At 51.9% G+C, this 19,845-nt stretch overlaps 1 protein-coding gene and 1 long non-coding RNA gene across 12 annotated transcripts in view; one reads left to right on the top strand and one right to left on the bottom strand.

Moving 5' to 3' along the window:
* The window catches only part of LOC142365739 (zinc finger protein 532-like), a 51,385-nt gene extending 49,636 nt beyond the window's left edge, over positions 1 to 1,749 (bottom strand). For 2 of the 11 annotated variants that reach the window (XM_075446873.1, XM_075446874.1), the window contains exon 1: positions 817 to 1,029. The gene's annotated coding sequence lies outside the window, so the exon portion shown is untranslated. Of the gene's footprint in view, positions 1 to 116; positions 281 to 691; positions 773 to 816; positions 1,030 to 1,276; positions 1,294 to 1,676 lie in introns of those variants that run through there. The other 9 variants (XM_075446869.1, XM_075446875.1, XM_075446864.1 and 6 more) reach the window with 8 other exon arrangements.
* Positions 1,750 to 2,374: 625 nt separating this feature from the next.
* On the top strand, positions 2,375 to 12,764 carry LOC142365740 (uncharacterized). Its single transcript, XR_012766597.1, has 4 exons — positions 2,375 to 2,470; positions 3,347 to 3,474; positions 4,730 to 4,903; positions 12,390 to 12,764. It is a non-coding gene; the product is annotated as an uncharacterized LOC142365740 (long non-coding RNA).
* The last annotated feature ends 7,081 nt before the right edge of the window (positions 12,765 to 19,845 follow it).

The raw sequence follows: 19,845 nt of genomic DNA, 5'->3' as shown, positions 1-19,845 counted from the left end.
TGCGGCGGCGGGGCCGGCGGCAGCCCTGTCCCCCGGCTCCCCTCCTGCCCGGCCCGCGCAGCCCCCTCGCTCCCCAGAGCCCCCCGCACGCTCCCTGCCTCTCCTCCCCCACTTACCTCCCGCAACCCGGCCGAGAGCCGCCGGTGCGCGCCCGCCTGGCCGCAGCTAACAAAGAGACCGCAGCCAAGCCCCTCGCCGCTCTCTCCTGCGGCACCGGGCAGGCTCGGCCGCGGCGGCCGGCGGCCCGCTGACCCGGGGCCGCTCCCCGCTCCGCTCCCCGCGGTGCCGGGGGCCCCGCCGCGCCGGCCCCCTCATGCCCACGGCCGCTCCCGCCCGCCCTCCCCGCGCCCGGGGCCGCCCGGGTGGCATCTGCCGGGCTCCGCGCAGCCCTGCGGCGCTGCCCGCCCGCCGCCGCCCTCCCCGCCGCCAAGCCGCAGCCGGGGGCCTGCGGGCCGCCGGGCGGGCGTGTTTGTCTCTCGCCTTTGGGCCGTCCGGCTGTCCTGCAGGGAGGCGCCGGCAGCAGCGGGCTGCAGACCCGCGCCGGGCCGCCCCCCCGCGCCCGCACCGGCGGGGGAGGCCGGGACGCGGCTGCGGCCGGCCGCTCGGCCCCGCGTCCCCGGGGGCGATGCCCCATCGAGGTCACGGGTCCCCGCGGTGCCCAGGTCCCTGCGGAGGAGAGCTCCGCACCCACCTCTGCCCATGGCAGCCGCGCTCCTGGCCCGCTGCCCCTCCGCCACCCAGGGCCTTCGTCCTGCGCAGCTGCCGGGCACCCCAGGTCCGGACGCGCTGCACCCCGCTCCTCTCTTGGCTACTCACCCTGCACTGGCCAAGCCGGCCACTACCTCCGCCTACGCGCCAAGCCCCATCCTCGGGGGAGCCGCCGTCAGATGGCTCCTCGGCCAGGCTCTCCTCCACGCCACCGGCCCCTCTGCGCTCCGGGCCGCACCTGTAACTGGCAGCAGAGGTCTCGGGCACGACCCTGCACCCCCCCTTCCCCTGCGGAGGGCTGGGGCCTGGCACCTTCCCCGCATCCCTCACCCCCACCCCATTCGGGGGAAAACGACCACCTTCTTCCGCCGCCTCGGCCCCGTCTGCCCCGCACGGGCGGCCGCGGCCGGCCCTCCCTCAGCCCCTCAGCCCGGGCGGGCCGCTCCCGCCTCTGCGGGCCGCCGCGGCCCCGGGCACCTCGCGGGCGGACCGCGGCCCCCTCCCCTCGGCGCGCCGCCCGCGCCCCCTCGCCGGGCCCGCTCGCTCCCCGGCCCGGGGTCGGCCCTACCCGAGCCGGGCCCTGCCGACCCCCGGGCCGGAGCAACGCCAGGGGAGGGGAGGCCGCGGCCCCTCCGCCGGCGGGGGACAGCGGCCGGGTGGGGAAGGGGGGGGGGGGGTGTGAGGCGGCGGGACGGCCGCGTCCGAGCGACCCCTGCCCCGCCCCCCCCCCCGCCGCGCCTCCCCGGCCCGAAGCCGGCGGCCCCGGCGCTCGGATGGCCGCGGGGCTCCGGCAGCCGCCGCCCTGGCAGCGCCGCGGCCCCGAGCCGAGCAGGCCCGGCAGGCCGCTCCGCCGCAGGCTGCCCGCAGCGCGGCGGGGCCTGCGCGCAGGCGAGGCGGGCGCCGGGAGCCGGGCCGGGGGGAAGCCGACCCCCACCGCATGCAACCTCCGCACCCCCGCGCAAACACACCTGCTGCGGCCCCGCCGCCCGGGCGCGGCGGCTCTGGCCGGCGGCCTCAGGCGGGCACGGCTAAGGTCCGCGCTGCCTCGGCCGCCCGCGGAGCGGCCTGGCCGGGAGACGGTGGAACATAATGGCAGGGAGGCTCTGCGGGACTGAGGAGAAGGCGGGGGTGGGGGGTGCCTCGGCTCGCACAGATGGGGGAGACGCTCCCGTGCGATTCCGTGTGAAACGGCTCCCTGGAGCGTGCCGGGGGCGGGGAGCGCTGTCGCTGCCTCCGAGCACTCCGCGGGCAGGCGCCGCCGCCGGGGCCGGCCGGGTCGCGGCCTCCCGCAGCCCGGGCCGGGGTGGGGGGGGGGCGGTGGTTCCCCGCTCCGCCGCACGCCGAGCCCGGGCAGCCAGCACGGCCCACCCCGAAGGGCAGCGAGCGGCGCCGGCGGGCGCTCGGGCAGGGCAGCGCCGGCGGGCCGGTGCCGATCCCCGCCCCGGGCCGTCGCCGCGCCAGGCCCTGCCGGCAGGGACGGGGCAGGCCCGCGGCCGCGCCGCCCCAGAGCCGCGGTGCCCTGCGCCTCGGGGCCCGCCGGGCCTCCCCGCGGGGAAGGGGTCCGCCTGCCCGGGGCGCCCCAGGCCTGGCAGCCGCCGTGGCAGAGCCCCCGGCGCAGGGCGGGCACACCCACGGCCCGGGCCTCCATCGCCCTGCTTCGGTTCCTGTCAGCGAAGGGCGGGAGAAGTGACACGCTGTGGAACCGGGCCTTTCGCGGGCGGGGCGGCCGGCGCTCTGCAGCGCGGCCCCTCTGCTTGGGCAGGTGTGGCGGCCTGGGCGGCGGCAGACATGGCGGGCCTTCCTGGCCTGGGTGGTGGTGCGATGGCGGCAGACATGGCGGGCCTTCCTGGCCTGGGTGGTGGTGGGATGGCGGCAGACATGGCGGGCCTTCCTGGCCTGGGTTGGGGTGGGATGGCGGCAGACATGGTGGGCCTTCCTGGCCTGGGTAGTGGTGGGATGGTGGCTGGGCCTCGGCAGCCTGGGCGGTGGCACACATGGCGGGCCTTGGCAGCGGTGGGATGGTGGCCAGGCCTCGGTGGCCTGGGCAACAGCGGGACAGCAGCTGGGCTGGCGGTCACCGTCCCTGCCACACGCTCCATGACATGCGCCATCTTAACATATTGCCACACTTAAAAAAATCCCAGCCTAGAACTTTGTCCGGTACCGATGCTATCACACCTCACAAAAAAAGATTAACATGAAATTATTTGGTCCTTCTGGAGGTAGTTTGGCTGTGTTGGCTATTACCTCTTGTGACAAGCCGCCTTTGGCAATAGCCTTTTGTTTGCTGCAAAGCAATGTGGCATTAATGCCATTGTCACAAATTTTAGTATGAAATTTCCTCCTTTTCTGTCATGGGACAGTGTATTTCACAAGTGTGCAGTAGGGGTTCCAGAATTGAAAGTTTCGCAAGTGAATCATTTCATTGGATCGTATTAATGGCTTTAAATACACATCACCCATCTCAAGTTTATGCTATCAGCTTGGCCTTTTACAGACTATATAGACAATAAATACATATTCTGGTTGAAGTAATGTTTTATTAACATCTCTTACAAGCCTGTTGGTAAGGCAGCAAAGTGACAAAGGCCTACTGCGTTCCCGCTAACAGAGCTCCTGATGTGACCTCTGTTCACAGGTATTGCACGGGCAGGCTCGCGCCCCAGCTGCTCGCATCCCAGCACGCGGGACTGCACCAGGGACAAATCCTGACACGTCTGAGTTAACCAGAAGAGCAAACTGCTCCTTTGCCAGCTGTGGCAATTGGTGAGTGTGGCGAGTTTATAGAATTTGAATACCATGAGCCAGTTTGGTAGCTTACATAAAAAATAAATGGATTTGTGTTCTGCACTAGTTTTAATGTTCAAGAAGGGCCATGAAATTCAGCTCGCACAAGCCTAGGGCTCATCCTGCAAGTGACTTGCAGAATCAGGCCGTAATATTTATAGCACCCTATTTCTTCCCAATTAGCTAGTAAACTGATTTGTTAAAAGAAGTGAAAACTACAGTCTGTTTTCTTACATTGGATTTCTGTGGTTGGCTTGCATAATAGTGTAAAGAAGATGGCAGCTGCTACTACTACTTTTGTATTAATATCTGAAATGTTAATTCATTTCACAGTTTATACATGGCATAAAGGTCCCTGTGCGTGCTGTCTTTCAGACAGATTTACTTGTTTTCCTTCCAGCCAGGTGTCCTTGACACCTCCATGGCAGAAAAAGTCTGTCACGCTAAGTATTTGACTTTCAAAAATAAAATCAAGAGAATTTTAAGTATCATTTACCACTGGTACCAGGCTGACAGCTCTTCTCCAATGGCTCTTTAGTTCAAACACACAAAGTAGCAGGCAATTGCAATGCAAGTGTCCCTACAGCGGCACTTCTGCTTTGTGAGGCTTTCGCAGGTTTTTTAGCATGTTGACCTTACATCTTTGATCTGAGATTTAGTCCTAAAGTCAGGTCACAGGTGTCGTGACTCTGTAGGTAAAGCCATTTCAGTTAGCTGCTGGGGAGGCAACGGGTGGTTTAGGTTCCTCCAGCATTTCCAGAGGTGGAAACTGGAGTCCCTTGCTTTATCCCGTCTCGGCAGCTGGGGCTGCACAGGGAGGTAACTTGCATAGTCGGTCAGGAGGGTTTTGGTTCCCCACAGCTGCTGAATCTCCACCGCTGAAGTTTCTATCTGAAAGTACCTCCTCACTGTCCTGTGGCCAGCTAGAAGCATCGTGCCACGGCCCCTCTCCATGGGTGGGGAAGGGGGAGACCCTGAAGGTGGCTGGGGAGAGAGGGTGGGCTGGAAGAGCCCCCGCCGTCGGCAGCGAGGTGTTCGGGTGCGCAAGCAGCTGCTGGCAGTGCACGGAGTCGACAACCCAGATTAGACTAGGATTTGCTCTTCTGGATCAGATGACAGGTGTCCAAAGCAGAGGCTCCATTCACTTCCCCACACAGAATATAATCCTTGGAACCAATGGCAGAAGAAATCACCATTTTTTAAGACAATTCTGTTTTCTCCATTGGCTTTGCAGTGGCTAGGAGCAAAGCCTCTGACACTGCTGTCCTCATGGTGGAAAGTCTCAGTCAAGACAAATGAAACCACGGGCATATTCCTTCTACTTTGACTCCAGAACAGCACTGAGAGGCGATCGCCTGGTCACCTGCGCTGATGGAGCAGTGAGCTGTGCTATCGGGTCGCATACCAGGTACTTCATTTTCCAGGAACTGTGAATCTTTAGCCCCACCTTTGCTTTTTCCTGAAGAGCTCCAGTACAGCCTCCTCTTACTTCTCAGCAGTCAGCAAGGAGTGCTGCCAATTCAAACGTTTTCCCTTTGATGCTGCAGTGAATGCTGAACTTGTGTGCAATAATAACTTCTTAATTATTTAACTTCTTAAGGATTTTAAGGCTCTTGAAATCCAGAACTCTAAAACGTGCTGTTTTCATCCCACACTTTCTGTGTAGGAATCTGTTTTAACTGTGTTAAATATAAATAGCTACAAACGTAGCTTTTAAGCATTCAAAATGTGCTGGGGCCAAAGATTATTTTGCAGGTGGATTGACACAATAAAAAATAAGATAAATTTACATTTAATTTTTTAATGTCAGAATAAGTGGTGCCCTTTTTGTCCTTTCCCAGTTTTGTTTATTGTTTTTACTGAATAACAAAACATTTCCTTGCTGGCTAGTAGTTTAAGCGAGAAGGGTAAAATACAAGTTCCATATTCCCAATCCTAAATTTCTTTTTTAGACTAACAGCTTTACAACTTCTGGCAAAAACTTAATAGTGTCTGTTACTTCAGTTGGTTTTTTAGGTTTTCACCTTACAATTTCCTGTATCATATTATCCACAAGAGCAGAGCAGAAACCTGCATTTCTTGTTTTAGAATACTTACATTCTTGTTTTAGAATACTTACATTTTTCTTTTGATCACTGTTTAGAATGCAATGGTACTCTTAATTAACCACTATATTTAAACATTCAGTATTAAAAAAAAGCTTACAACTAAACTTCCTCTTTTCAGATGCTCCTATGACTTCTCTGTAGATATTTCCTTGGGAAAAAAAAAAAAAATCAGTTTCCCTTCCTGGTTATTAAAATAAGTCTTCTATTATAGTTTGGACTGAAAGCTGTAGGATTGCTTTTAAAAGATGAGATTTATTAAGAGAAGTGGATTGCATAAGAGATAAGATGAAGGACTTTGGTAGGGAGAAATCTTTAACCAAACTGAAAACACATCTTAACTACTATTGAGGTCGCGTAAAAATTAAAATCTAGGATGACTTTGAGTGGAAAATATCTCTCATTCTAGTAAACAGACAAATATATGACAGACACACACACACTTGTAGCCACACCTGTAGACTCTAAAGGTCAATTTCTTCTGTTAAGATAGCTTCTGGCCCAATAGCACATTGAAATGGAAATTTGTCATGTGACATGTTTGTCAAAGTGCTGTGGCGTCGTGGCACCTGGCCATCTGGTAGACTCCAGAGCTCTGATTTATAGCCAAGACTCGCCCCACAGGCAGGTGGGGGAGTTAAAATTCACCTGGTTCTCACTCTAGATGCCTGGATCTAATCTGCAGTTCACCAAACTCCCGGACAATCGCCAGCGAGCCTTTGGGGGCTGCTTTAAGCCCTGCCTCCTGGCTAAGCTGCAGCACTGGTCTGCATCTGGGCCAAAGGGGCTGGCCCAGCTGGCTCCCTGCAGCAGGGGCAACAGCAGCGTCGGCAGAGACCTCCTCCCCATTGCTCGGTGGTTAGGTTACTCCCAGGGTGCTGGGGAGTCAGGTTTGCTCCTTCGCAATGTCCACACCTTCATTTCCTACCTCCTACAACGTACTCAGCTGCCAGGATATTCTGGTAGATGGTGCTTTGCTTCCGTGTTTATAATCCTGCATTGAACAGAGCACGGCCAGGAAACCAGACCCTGCCACCAGCAGTGTGAGCGAGGCATGGGTCTGAGTCCCTCCTGCTAAGTGCTTCAGATCTGTGGTGAAACCACTGTTCATCTAGGCTGGACATCAGGAGCGAGTGACCCCCTGTGCTGCAAGGAAAGGTTTGCTGCTCCATGGAGGTTCCAAAAGTAAATAAACTGAGGACTGACAACTTGTTTTTTAGCCTTCATTTTTTAAAATCAAAATAATGAAAAAGTGTGCCAGTTCTACTGGACTTTTGCGGCACAGTTTGGTAATCCTTGTCGAGAATATTCTGCAGAAGCAATGCAGTTTTCATTTTCCACTGGGATTAGTTCAGAAGAAGAGCGTGTTGAATTGTTGTAGCAAAAGTACGGTGATAGAAAATGTGCGCAGACTGTGTACAGATGCATTCTAACTCTGAAGCCTTGAAGTGTAAGCTATAGGCTGATGTGAGAGGTCTTGCTATTTAATAGATATGCTTTACAAGTTGGTTTTAAATTTGGTGGGTAGCGAAATGACTTTTTATATGCATATATAACTCACTGTTGCACAGGTACTAGACCCAGTACATAGGCCATATGCCTGCAACACTTGCTGGCTCATCATCCTCAGGCTGCCCAGAGGTGGGACTGGTGTTCGTGGCAGATGGTTCTGCCCTGCAGCTCTGGGGAGAGCTGCCACAGGTTTGCATCTGTTGGCAAAATGGCGCCTTTAGGCCCAAGCATTCTGAGACGTGAAGTAGGAAAAATGAAGTAGGAAAACTTGTGATGATTTGATGATTGTCAAAACTTAGAAAGACATTTCTTCTGCACCAGAGTACCGTTTTTGGCAAATCTAAGATGGAGATAAGTGAAGGGAAGGCACAGGCTCTGCTGGGAGCAGCCCTAACTCCAGCCTCTCTCACGCTGCTTGCTCTGTGGCCCTTTGCCTAAGCCCATCATGAAGGATGTGACTTTGCTGACATGCTGACTTGCATTAGCCATGCTTTGTGCACACCTTCAGGCAATTGTTAGGACCATGGAATCACAGACTGGTTTGGGTTGGAAGGGACATTATAGATCATCTAATTCCAATCCCCTGCCATGGGCAGGGACCCCTTCCACCAGCCCAGGGTGCTGAGAGGCCCGTCCAACCTGGCCTCGAACATTGCCAGGGAGGGGGTAGCCACAGCTTCTCTGGGCGGCCTGGGCCAGGGCCTCACCACCCTCAGTGTGAAGAATTTCTGTGTTCTATCTAATTTAAATCCACCCTCTTTCAGTTTAAAACCATTACCCCTTGTCCTGTCACAACAGGCCCTGCTAAAAAGCCTGTCCCCATCTTTCTTACAAGCCCCCTTTAAGCATTGGAAAGCTGCTCTGAGGTCTCCCCACAGCCTTCTCCTCCCCAGGCTGAACAGCCCCAGCTCTCCCAGCCTTTCCTCCCAGCAGAGGGGTTCCAGCCCTCGGATCACTGCTGGGGCCTCCTCTGGCCCCGCTCCAACAGCTCCAGCTCTGTCCTGTGCTGAGGGCTCCAGAGCTGGACGCAGGACTCCTGGGGGGTGTCACCAGAGCAGAGCAGAGGGGCAGAACCCCCTCCCTCGCCCTGTGCCCACACTGCTGGGGATGCAGCCCAGGGGACGGCTGGCTTTCTGGGTTGCGAGCGCACAGTGCCAGCTGATACAGTCTTGTTTTGTTCTGCACCAAAATACCTCAAACAAAGGGAATTGCGTATAGCATCTATACGAGCTGCCGAGAGGCCCCACTGAACAATTATCTGGTTGGTCAGTATTGTGACTGCACTGCACCATGTACTCCAGCCAAACAAGTGGTTTGAGGGTGGAACGCTGTGGTGGAAGGTGTGTGTGTGTGTGCGAGCAGGAGCTGTGCGAGGGACAGCACACATCGGGTCAGAGCGGATTGCCCAGCAGCACAGATGGGCACTGCAGAAGGCTAGGCCTGGCCCCAGGTTTTCCCAGCCGTTGCCTCAAACTCCATCCTCTGCCGGTGTCACCAGCACGTTACACAACAGGACCACACACATATTGCAAAACGTAAGGCTCATGGTTTTCCCATGAGCACTATGGTCTTTTCTGCTTACTAACACATTCCAAATGGCGGGCCAGAAACCCCTCCGTCAGCTTTCTCTTCAAGCATTAGCCACCTGCGTGATTAACATCCAGTGTAACAACGCTCCTCAGCTTAGGACATTGAAAAATGGCTGTTTTGTTCCCTCAACGTGCCATATGTATGGCGTTTCTTCCTTCCTTCTCCTGATATTTATTCGAGTATACGAGGATTATTTCTGAATTATTCATCATACAGTATCTGATTAGACTGGCTGTGCTGGCTCCCACTGCGTAATGAATGAGCCATCAGCTTTTTGCAGATGGTGCTATCAACAGCTATTTGAATGCTGTCTGTTCACCTGCGTTTACACAGCACTGGGAGCAAAACGATCGAGCTGAACCTACACACAGGGCTGGGAGAGGATTTCTCACTGTGGTGTTGGTGAAGTGTCACGTCATGCACAATACTGCCTGGCTCACCGGCTGTCGGGGTCCACAGCCGTCCTCGTTAGGCACTCCCTATAGGAGCTATAGGTGGAGTTTCCACAGGCCGCCTGCTGACGCTGGAGGCACCTTCTCCCAAGGCTGGAGTCCTACAAACTGGACAAGGAGAGGAAGAATTTTTGCAACATTTAGGTTTTATTTTAGACAGTATCTAATACAATTTTCTCCGAACAGAAAATCTTTGTGTAGTTGAGTATACATCCTACCAAACTACTCATTCCATCACTTCAAGCAATGAAGTAAAATACGTAAAAAGAAATTGCTAGCAGTTATGATCATTTACGTATACCCTGTCTGCCTACACCAATGCGTCCTGCGAGGCTTGGTCCCTGCTGCCATTTCAGAGCCACGGCCCACCTGCGCGAGGAGAGGCAGACACCATCCATGCGCTCCAAAGACTCCTTTCTCCTAAAGCTAGAAACTACGAAGTGAAAGAAGAGACTGTGCTAGATAACCCCAGCAGCGGCCTGAGAAGGGGCATAACTGGCACAGGTGCACCCTTGCTTTGGGAAGGTCTTTGGCAGGAGATGGAAGACTTTATCTACCGAGCTGGGCAATGCTGCATAGCTCGTTGTGCCGATGAGCTTGAGGAACTCAGCGCAGAGCAGGCAGCATGCTCCACATGCCTGCGTGGCGGGGCTCGTGACGGTGGCCTTGGGGCTTATGCCGGTGGCCAGGCCACACAGCCACACGTTTACCTCTGCCCTTCCATAGCCCACCCCATAAAATGGAATAAGCACCTCATAAAATAAGGATAAAGGGGAATCCAAAACATTCAGAGCTGGACTGTGAGCAAGTCATCAGAAGAACCAAGTGAAAGCCACTAGCAGCCAACTAAGAAACCTTTGCAGCTGGAAGAAGCTCAATTAGGTGCAGCATTGTCTCCAGCAAGAAGCAGTTTTTGTGCTACTTTTCTCCTGTTTACCTCAGGAAACGCTGTCCTCGCAGATGAGGATGTCAGCAGCAGCTTCGTCTCTCTGTAGTTGCTGATTTCGAGCTGCCCGTGATGTTCTTCCTACAATTGAAGCAAAAATAAAAATAAAGGCGGCTTGCTGATTTGCAGCTGGCACAGCCTGGGAGTCTTTCAAGCAATCTCAGACTTTCCGTGCTGGTACTTGGTATCTCCTGCTGGAGGAAGGACATCTGAGTCATCACCACCAAAGGCTACCAAAGATGAGTCAGGGTTATACAAATTCCATTTAGTTTGTGTAAGAACACTGCTTTCCGTATTGAAAACTTCCTTTGCTACTGCCGTAAAGATGTCTACTGAACAACCCCCTAAATACGCAGCAATTAGCAAACCGTCACCCCAAGTGGGGCTGGTTGCTTGAGGGCCTGTTTTTTGGTGCTTGTGGAGTCTGGGCTGCGTGGGGACTGTGGGGAGGGGGCAGCAGGACATGGCCGGCGCCAAGGAGAGCCAGCTGAAACTCTCAAAGTGCTGGAAAAGCTGCTTGGCAGAGAAGCATACCAGGTTCTGTGAAAAGTCTTCCAAGAGCAGTAACAGACACTCAAACCCTGTGATGACTCAAATCAAAAGCAGAAACAACTTTGATCAAAATTTTTGATAAGATATGGGAGGAATGCAAGTATAGTTTTCTACTCTATGTGTTGATCTAAAACCTCGGATTAAATCCAGAATATTTAAAATATCGGCAAGCTCATATTTATGTTAAACAGTTAATAATAAAAAGAAATAATCTCCGAAGCACCTTACAAACTTTGCTGTTATACACATCATTTTCCCTAGTGATCATTTTAAGAAAATAGGATTTTTACAAACGGCAGGGAGACACCTGAATGCCTCAAAATGCTGTACTGACCGTTGAGAGCTCCAGTGAATCCACCGCCTGTGGCACGAGGATCCCTCCCTAGGAAAGACAGGTGCTATTGTCACCAGTTCCATTCTTCCAGAGTGCAAACATTGCTGCTTCTGCAGTGATTGTCCACTTAACGGTATTTAACAACAACTGAGTTGGCTCCTGCGCCAACAGTTGCCTGGGAAATAAGTCAAGAACGAGTGTGAGTTGGAGAGTTTCAGCAACAACTGCTTTTGTCCTGAGAATTACCGACAGCAGGAGATTACAGTGAAGGACCAACAGTCTCTCTATACAGCTGCCGCTGTGAACTCACTATCAAAAATAATCCACAGGCATCTGTGTTACACGTCGTTTAGTGGTTCTGTTCTGGCGTAAGTTGGGAGTTGGTAAACATAACTTCCCAGTTACAACGTGCCATGGAGCAATGCTAAGCCTGGCACCGCAAAGCATGCAAAGCTGCGGTGTGCACACTGAGCAGTGCTGTACCATCACTTGCTCGGATGATCCCAGGCTGGGGCGGATGAGCTCGGCTTTCCTCATCATCAGTGCATGCTCAGAGGGCGCTGCACTGGAGACCTGCCCTGCTGAGCACCCCCAGACCCAGCAGAAGGGAGGACCCGTGCCCAGCTCTGCCAAAACCGGCTAGCCCAGGCGTGCGGCTGAGCTCACAACACTGTCAGCATCCCCCCGCACAGAGGCCTTCCAGGGCTTCCATCCTGGAGAGCATCCCCCCAGCGCAGAGAGCTTCCAGCCCGGAGAGCATCCCCCTGCGTCGCTGTCACTGGGGACAATACCCAGATCCAGCTGCGCCTGCCGTGGCCCTGATGAGATTGTGTTTAATGGCAGGCTGCTCAGGGAGATTACAAGCACATCGTGGGCAGCGGCTCCTCCAGCCTCCGCACGCATTGTCTGCGGGGGCTTGTCCAGCGTTGCAGCCTGGCCATCTTGCCTCTTTGTCCCTTCGCCTCTCAGAAACCTCCATCTCAAAATCACGCTCCCACGCAGCTGCTGCTCCCTCACCAAATGCCTGCCTATGCCCGGGCTCAGCATGTACGGCTTCATTCTGCCCCAGGCCTCACCAAGTCCCTGCAGATGCACCAGCCTCGCTTTCCAAATGGGGCAGCTGCAGCAGTCTTCGGGAGGGCAAACCCGCGCTTCGTTAGACAGGATCTTACTAGCACATTAAAAGTGAAGCAAAGAAAGTTAGAGCCATACGACTCCTTGGTCTTTGCTTGCAGGTATCCATGTGCATCCACGTCCATCTAGGGACAACAGGAACCTTCAGCGTCTGTTTGCAGAAAAAAATCTCTTGCATGAGAAGCGATTTGAACTTTAAAAATTAGTAATATCTGTACCACACCCCCGTCCCTCAAAGGCCCCAAAATGAACTTGGCTTGTTTCATCAGCAGGTGCTCCGGCTAAAGGCTGATGGATTCCAAAGGCGAACACAGTATGGCCAGGATCAGAAGTGGACAAGGTGAAGGGCATTGCTATTATTACTAATAGAGCTTGAAGAATCTGTGTGACTTGGTGGCAAAATTTTTTCCTAGATTGTTTCAAACCATCTTTTCACTATGGAAGAATACACCAAAGACATCTCAAAGCACAGACCTTATGCCAACAACAATCTAAAAGCAAAATATCTTGGTTTTATTGAAATGTTCAATCTCTTCTTTTTTCTCTGTCAAAACTATTCCCTGAACATCAGTCACAGTTGCTCACTCCCCGCCCCAATGGCACGGTGGCTGGGAGGAAGGACAGAATAAACTTCTGGCAATAAAAATAATGCCCGCATTGCAGCAACAGTTACAACAACACTGAGAAACCCGGACCGAGACTGCAGATCTCGGGACCTGGACATACAAAGCTCATGCACTGAAAGTGGCCCCGCAGCCAGGGCAGACGGAGAAGCAGAGCAAGAACTTCCCGGGCAAGCCCTGCACCTCTGTTCAGTCCATACATGCCCGAGTGCCCGCACTGCGTGGCAGGCCTTCACTCGCCTCCTCCCAGACCCGGTCCGGGGCGTCTGAGGCCAGAGGAGGCTTCACCACCCCGTCACATCCCCCGTGGTCTCACCAAGCTGGAGCAGCCTCTCCTGAGCTCCACAGCCAAGTCCATGGCCGAGGATGGAGCTTCCGCTGGCACAGCCCTCCCCTTGGGTCCTGCTCCTGCAGCTGGTGGCACACGGCAATCCCTGTGAGCCCGGCAAGTGCTTTGAAGGAAGCACAAAGCCAAAAAAACCCCTTGCTGAAATCGTACTGAAAATTAAATGGTTGAACAGTTTTAAGTTTGATAGGAAAGCACACAGCATGAGATGGTCTATTGGGTTCCCACCGTGAAGGTTCAGCTGTCCGTTAGGCATCCTGTTCTTACTCTTGCAGCAAAGTAAGGTTTGAAAAAAAATCATGAGGAGGTTTCAGAGGCAGCTGCCAGGGTGCCGCAAGGTCGGGCCAGCTGCGCCCGGGGCCCCCGGCGTGGGCACTGCCCTCACCACAGGCATGGTCCCACGTCTGGCCCTGACAGGCAGAGCTGGGGCTGGAGGCAGGGACTGCTTCAGAGCTCCTTATAGTTTTGGAAGAGAAAATAACCTCACAGCCTTATTTTTATCATTTTGTCCATTCAAGATGGGTAAAAATTATTCAGTGAGTGATTTATGGACTTGTGGTAACAACAGAATGGCAAACAGCAAAACCTGATCTGAACCCCGGGTAGTCTGTCATGCCTACTAGCTGGGTTCAAATGCCACACTACAGTCTTTGCAAGCAGAGAAATTGGATTGACCCGTGCTGAAAGCCTTTCTCCACCCCCCTTTTGCAGGAACAATGCCAACCATTACACAAGCCCAACACGCAAGAAATGGCTTGGCTTCAGATAAGGCAAAAATTTACATTTTGCACTGCATGCATGCAAATAATAATCTAGGTAGCAAAGTCAGCGGCTGAGCATCGTTTCTCTACTTGCTGGTTTTTTTATTACTTCTTCTCAGACCTGCCCCAAAATGTCCATCTTGTATAATTAAAACCAACTGCTGTTTTGGATACATCAAAATTCTAATTATACCTTTTGTACCTTATATATACCGTAGTTTGAACACCTTCAGATCTGTCAGGCAGATGGAGTTTAACAGGAAATATTACCTCAACAGATGCTACTACCTAGTTATCTTTGTTCAGTCTGGGAATAAATTGAGGGGTAAGGCAAGAAAACACGTTTTTCTTATAGGGCCACCATCTGCTAATTTGAGAAGCTGCTGTCACTGATGACTCAGTATCACTTGTATATGTAAAAATATTACTAATATCATTCTCAAGACAGCTATTATTACAAATTAACTTTATCATAACTATTGACTAGCACCAAGATGATAGCAATAAGAAAATATTTTAACCAATGAGTCTAAAAGGAAAATAAATAGAGTTGGTTGGAAACCTTTAGATAACAAACCTGGCTTTTATGCTTCTTTTCTGTCACATTCTGTTACGAAAGGGAAATGTTTGTTGCTTGATATCAGACAGAGCTTTTCCAGTTGTGGAAATTTAGTCTTCACAACAAAAAAAAAGAGGGAGACAAAATACTGCACTGTGTTAAGGCCTATTTAAAACAATGAAAATCATGTATATATGTGCACATAAACGTCATATTTCTAAACAAACGTGGTATACAGTAACTAAGAGTTATAATGCAAAAATATTTCCATAATTTTTAAATTGAACTTATTAAACTCTGGTTCGAGTTCATTGCTGGTTTTCTGCCAGCTGGGTGTTGCTGTTGTTTATGAAGGGCTACAGAAACACAGAGTTTTCTTTCTCTTTTCTGTACTTCATCCAGTACAAAATAGTTTCACATGCGTTTCACTGACATTTATAAACTACTTCTGCTGGGCTCACAGTCGTCTCATCTGACCCCACTCCTCAAAAAAGAAAAGCCAAACAAAATATATTGCACACAGCTAGCAAACGGTGTGCTCCAGATGTCCCATCAGAGGAAAGTGTGTTTTAACAGGAGGGGACTGCCGCGCTGTAACCAGGATTGTGCCAGCAAAGACAGTACGACAGAAATGAGCAGGGCTTCTCCTGCTGCGATGTGTAACGAGAGTCCTACTCCCGATGCATGCGCTGCGAACCCCGCTCCACCTTTAACCAGCAAATCATCATCCCTGCGATTACAAGGCAGTGTGCAAACATGCATTTCTCTACCTGCTAGGACACATAAATGGCTTGGCATGAAGCACAGCTATTTTGTCATTAAAATGAACCCATTATTTCCACTAAAAGCAGAGCTGATAATCTAATGGGTGTTCCAAATAAAATGTTTTCTTTGCTGCTGCAACACTGAAAGAGAGCCTGCAGCAGTTTTCTGCGTATCACTAAGATACCTACAAAACTTTGAGAATCATCAGCAAATCAGTATTTTATAGGTACTCTGTACCTCCTTGAAAGACGCAATGCTTCTTACAGCCAAAAAAAAGATCAGATTTCGTACATTCAGAACTCAAAGAAGTTCTTAAAAACTTCTGGAGCAACCCCCAGCTGGTCCTGGGAGGCAGGTATCGTGGGTACTGCCGGCATTCAACAGGAGAGAGAAGAAAGCGGAAAGCTGACAGGCATGGCAACGACAGGGTGCGAACAAAGAAGAATCCTGGGACCACTTTAATTACCTACAGCCCTGGAAACAAGCACCTTCAGAGGGGAACCAACCCGAGGAGTTTCGGCTCTGCAGAGGCTGGACAGATGGGCTTCTCCAGGTCTCTTGGCTGCCGGATAGCAGTCAACGGGAGAGAGGTGCCTACATCCTCAGGACAACTTGGGCTGTCCTCCCATGCACGCCAAACATACATCCTTGCACAGGATGTCAGAAAGTACGTCTGCCTCACCTTTAGGGAGGCAAATAAATCTTAACCCCCACACTAAGTCATAAGAATGTCCACGAAACATCTGAGAGCTGTTTGATGTTACGTGTAGCGAAGTCATTTGCGTAACAGGTTGAAGACTTTTCATACAGTTTTCAACTGACTTTGAAAAACAAAAGCAGGGTGCTAGCCAGTGACTGAAATTACTCTGTCTAAAGAGCGGATGGGGAAGCCCTCGTCACTCCCTCCTGCATCCGCTGCAGCTGCGGAGGCTGGTTGCTCTGGCAACACCCACCCACATGGACCCTGGCTTCAGGCTCACTGCGCGTGGCAACAAGGATGGGAGGCAGCATTTCTTCTTGTTACCTCTTAAAATAAGCCTGGTATGACTAAATTGTAGCAGTGGTACCTTAGAAGTTAAATAACTGCTTGATTTCCACAACATGGAGATGTTCTTGCTCCATTACTAGACTAGTGCAATTACTAAACTAGAAGGATGATCAAACTCTAAAAATAAAACCTCAAACCCCCAAGACTCCCAACCCCTCCTCCCTCACCTGATACCCCAAACCTATCTTTCAATTCACAGCAAACACCTCAAATCTCAAAATGCCACACTCCAGAAAGTGAGCAGATCTTACTCTGCCTGAACTAAAATTCTGTGCAAGGAAGGAGTAATACTGAAATGCATTAGACTTACAGTAGTCAGGAATATATGTCAAGATGAACACAGCCCTGAAGCTTAATGCGTGTGAGACCTGCCAAAGCTATTAATTACCGGAGGGAATGAGGAAAAGTCGTTGATGCATGAAGAAAAGCAGTAACTACACAGACAGCAAAACCAGCCCTGAAATCTCTTAGTGAAGAGTTACACAGTGCAGATGGTTTTCCGTGGCCAGGGAGACAATTTAAGGACTCTCAAGACAAAAGGTTGTTTTACTGAGGAGGTAGCTTGCACATCTTTATTTAGATACAGAAGGTATATTCACTCATACCATTTCTGTGGAAGATCTGTCTCCAATTCAGCATGAACAGTGCTTTGACTAGATGGCAAGAGGGAACAGCTCGAGCAAGTCAGAAGACGGCACTATTCACACATTCCTGCTGTTCAAATAGTTGCATTTTGGGAGAAATAAGTGTCTCATCCTGGCCAAAGAAAACTTGAAAAACCACTAGGTCAATGCAGTACGTGAGCTAAACCAAGGACGAAATTTCACCCATGGTATCTGGCTATTGTCTCCCCAAATCACAACTTTATGCATGAAGTTCACTGGTCTCCATGCCCTCTGGGGTCAGGTGGTGCAACCCAGAAACGCCAGCTGACCGTCGCTACCACCAGAAGGTTCCAGATCTCAGCTGTGCAAAAAATCAGGTCAGAGAATTACAGCAGTTAATACTTCTAACCAGGGTCAGCTTGAGTTCCAACATGATATTCTGGCCACTTGATGCCTCCACAATGTAACAACTGTTCCAAAGTTCGCACAGCGTGTGACAAATGGTTAACAGTGCACTAGGACAGACTTACGCAGAACTCTAAAATCCTTCCTACCAACAGCATCATGTTTTTAGAGGGCTATTCAAGGAACACCTCAAGAGAGGAATCTTCCACCCCGCAGAACCTGTACAAAATGGACAAGACAGAAAACCAGGTGGACCGGCAGAGAAAGATGCTCACCCAGGACAACACAAACATCTCACTGCTTATAACGGCATGGCTCTCCGCCGGCGGTTTGCATGACACAGACACATGCAAGAGGATGCTGGGGATGCTCACCCAAAGCTAGGGCCAGCTGGCGCCATGCTGAGTCCCAGCACTGTCCTCTACAGATTGGCAAAGAGCACGGCCAGCATAGGCAGCAAAGGCCAAGGACGCGAAATTCAAAACGCCAAACCAAAGACCAAATGAATCCCCAACCATTAATTTTGGAGAGCTCTTTCTTTAGAAGCCTCTCATGCTCCTCCTCTCATCACTTGCTAGAAATAGGATCACTTTCAGAAGTTTAATGCTGCATTAGCAGCTTCTTGCATGTAAACTGCCCCACCTTACTGCAGCGTGGGGAGGGAAAACAGAAGTATATTGGCTTTTCTGAAGCACACGAACTCTTCCTTTGCCAGAGAAGCCTATTTGGATCACCTTAAAACCTTTCTTCCAAACCTATTCAACAGCCCAAAGCAACTAACACACACATAAGTAACTTAGCCTAGCAGATACTTCAAGCAAAAAATAAATATTATCCCCAAACAACTGCACTTCAGGAAGAAACCCCAAGGCTCCAGTTCGGAAAGGGCATGACAAGCCAAAGGGAGTTCTAACAAATGCCTAGGTTTAGTCACGTATTGTAATCCCACTGATTTCACTGGGATTTAAATGTTGGCTGAATTTAGGCGTGCTGAAATTTTAAAGTGCTTTACTGGATATGGGCCAAAGGAAATGGATGCCTCTTGCAGCTTGTCCTTAAGAACCAGAGTATTTCACCTTTAACATCAGTGATTAGAACAGTTACAGCAGTTCCTGAAGGCAGTGACACAGTAAGAAAACGCCTGTCCATCACCATTTCCTTGCAAGAAGGGCTCAGAACGACAACAGTTTCCCTCCACAGACCCTACTGCCACGGGGAGCATTCATTTCGTCAGACAGTTTGCACAGGTCCCTCCCAGTCTCCACAGTTCTGTGACGTTCTCTTTACCACATTCAAATATGGTTACGGTTCAGATCCTCAAAGGTCAATCAGCACCTACCCAGGCTGACAAAGGCTGCGTACCAGCAGACCCTGTACTCAGCTTGAGAACTGATCAACGCATGTTAGAGCTCTGCAGCAACAGCAAGTTCACAGCACGCTGGCCAGCCGTTGCCCTGCGAGGCAGCAGTGAGGTGCCCACAGCCGGTGTGACACCACGCCAGAGACAGCTCCTGACCCCTCTGCACTCAGCAGAGTGCCCAGCCGGTGTGACACCACGCCAGAGACAGCTCCTGACCCCTCTGCACTCAGCAGAGTGCCCAGCCGGTGTGACACCACGCCAGAGACAGCTCCTGACCCCTCTGCACTCAGCAGAGTGCCCAGCCGGTGTGACACCACGCCAGAGACAGCTCCTGACCCCTCTGCACTCAGCAGAGTGCCCAGCCGGTGTGACACCACGCAAGAGACAGCTCCTGACCCCTCTGCACTCACCGGAGTGCCCAGCCGGCGTGACACCACGCCAGTTACTGACCCTTCCTCACTCACCAGAGTGCCTGCAGCCAGCGTGACACCACACCAGAGACAGCTCCTGACCCCTCCGCGCTCAGTGGAGTGCCCAGCCGGTGTGACACCACGCCAGAGACAGTTACTGACCCTTCCTCACTCACCAGAGTGCCTGCAGCCAGTGTGACACCACGCCAGAGACAGCTCCTGACCCCTCTGCACTCAGCGGAGTGCCCAGCCAGTGTGACACCACGCCAGAGACAGCTCCTGACCCCTCTGCACTCAGCAGAGTGCCCAGCCGCTGTGACACCACGCCAGAGACAGCTCCTGACCCCCCCACAGTGCTGCTCCCGGCAGCCCGTCCCACGCCGTGGAGGAGGCTGCCTGCACACAGCCATGCAGACGCCGTCAGCGAGTTCCGCTGCCTTTCGCTGGAGAACAACTCAGGTATAGTACTTGCATTCTTTCTCTACCCACATTGCTGTAAGAACTTTGTCCCCATATTACTGAAACTTGTTTGGATACCTTTGTGAAGTGATGGAGAAAGATCATTTAGTTTTAGCAAGCAGTACAGTTGGGATTTCGGAAGTTAGAAGGCATATAAACCTGCAAAAAAACCCACAACAAAACCAACCTTCTACTTCTAAGTGTATAGTTTGAGAAACCTGGACAGACCCAGAGTGCAGATATCTTGAGCTGAAGCTCATGATTCAGATTTCCCCTTCTTTTTTGTTAAGGAAACTATTTTATTATCTGCGTCGGTTTAATATAGTCTGGGGGCTTTTAAACTGGGAGGGGTGGAAGAATATAGCAACTACATATGCACAGATA

This window comes from Opisthocomus hoazin, chromosome Z (genome assembly GCF_030867145.1).
Source record: "Opisthocomus hoazin isolate bOpiHoa1 chromosome Z, bOpiHoa1.hap1, whole genome shotgun sequence".
NCBI classification, from domain to species: Eukaryota; Metazoa; Chordata; class Aves; order Opisthocomiformes; family Opisthocomidae; genus Opisthocomus; species Opisthocomus hoazin.
Note: the sequence above shows the minus strand (reverse complement) of the source record. Positions and strands in the feature narration are given on the sequence as shown.